The following is a 2204-nucleotide window of genomic DNA, read 5'->3' on the forward strand; positions in this document are numbered from 1 at the left end:
ATGAAGAGTTGAGTATTAAGACGACTCTTGTCCAGAATAGATTTTGGTTTTAAACTCTAACAAATCTTGTAGGACCTAAGCCTAGAACTAAGAACGATTAAAAAAAAGACAAAAGCACCCAACAAAATGCAAACATGAACAATCGTACTCATAAAATAACTTACAACCTAGTAGGAGATTACTAGTTTGTTAATTAGTATTAGAACCAACAATAAAACTAAGAAACGAAAAAATGAAACTAAGAAATCCAAAATTTGAGTTAAATTTAATGCGTGAACTGTTAATAGGTGACGTGGCAGTCCACTGTTGGTTGTGGTTTTGCCAAATTTTTATTTTCCAACTTCAAGTCTTGACTAATTTACAATTTGGAATTGGTGGAATTTGCTTAGGGGAGGGAAATATATTCTTAGAGCCCTTTTTCAAATTCAAAAACAAGACTTGACCTTCTTTGTACCTTTTTCTTGAAATATGGTCCTTAAATCATGAAAAGTGGTTGAGAAGTGATTGACAAGTCTTTGAGGGGTTGTAAAGTCTTTCAAGACTAACAAGTCCTTACATTTTTTTCCTTCACCTTTTGGATATAAATACTCATTTTATGTTTAACAATGTATGAAAGAGGTGGATAACATCAAGAACAACAACAACTATCCCAAGAACAACAACAACAATCTCCAAGAACAACAACAATTTCACACGATTTGAAGATTATAAGAACACAAACAACTACACGATTACAAGAATGAAAATGATAGGTAGCATTACATAGATTATTATAAGAACTAAGAACTAAAGTGCGTATCAAACACTAGAACCATTAAAACATGTAATAACAACACCGAAAATCTTACATGGACACAAGAAGGACATCAATCTCCCCAAGCACCTACATTTTCGAGCCAAGAATGCAACACAAGTGAATCCACACTTGTTTGCCCTTGTTTCTGCCCAGAGCCTTTCTCAGAAGAGAGAAATATGTTTCATTGTTTCAAGACTTACAAAATATCATCAATAAAATTATGAATAAAACCTTAAAATATTCTATATATAATATATTACAAATAGAAGACAAAATGTCCAAAAGACCCCTTAAGGGAGACACCCTTTAAGTGCAAACATAGTGGCTTTTTTGGTATGTCTTAAGGCCTCATTTCATACTTTATTTGCACACTTCTTTGGATGGTGTCAACACACACTCCCATACATCCATATTCATGATCATGCCCGTATCAATAATGTTTCTTTCTCTTGATTGAATGTAATACCCCAAGAAATTTTTCATTGAAATTTTGTGCGTAAACGTGTTGGGTTCTATCTTCTAGAATGAATTGTAAATTTTCCGTATGGAATGTTTTATATTATGACCCACCATTACGTAGAGTATCGAATAAGATTTCCAATGATATATGGATCATTCAAAACAGACACCCGAGCGAAGAGTTATGAACATTCCGATCAAATCATGAATAGTAGTGAACAGTAAAACATGCAGGAAAAAGTACTGAGGCCTGGCGTATTTTTGCTCCAACTTTAAATGATCATAAATCCTTGTACATAATGATCTGGGTGATCTACTATATATCAACGAAAATCTCTGCGAGTCCTCTTTCTAATAAAATTAGTTTCATCCAATTTGTCTATCGGAGCAAAAAGTTATGATCGATCTACTTCAACCTATCAAAGGCGAATTTTTGGGTCAACTTCAAATGATCATAACTCCTCATACACAATGATCTGGGTGAGATACTATATATCAACGGAAAGATATGAGAGTTTTCTTTCTAATGAAATTGGTTTAATCCAATTTAGATATCGGAATAAAACGTTATGGTTGATCTACTTCAGACTATCAAAAAAGTACACCAAAGGATAGATTCGAGATTTTTTTTGATTTTTAGAGGCGTTTTGGTCATTTCCCCTCAACTAAAATCCGTCCAAACCCAATATTAAAGTATATTAGAAGCATTATATGTTATATTTCATCAAATTTCCTCAAAAAGAAAACCCTAAACTCCTACATCCAACTTCAAGAACCTCCAAAGTTCACCATTAATTCTGTAAGTTTATTCAAGATTCCAAGTTCCTAGTTCAAGAACTCCAAGAACCATCATTCAAAGGCACGATTAATATCTCAAAAATGAGTATCGATCTAAAGTTCATCATTCAAGGTATGTGGGGTTTTTCAATAAGAACTCTCTTTCGTTCTT

Source organism: Capsicum annuum, chromosome 12, assembly GCF_002878395.1.
Source record: "Capsicum annuum cultivar UCD-10X-F1 chromosome 12, UCD10Xv1.1, whole genome shotgun sequence".
NCBI lineage: Eukaryota > Viridiplantae > Streptophyta > Magnoliopsida > Solanales > Solanaceae > Capsicum > Capsicum annuum.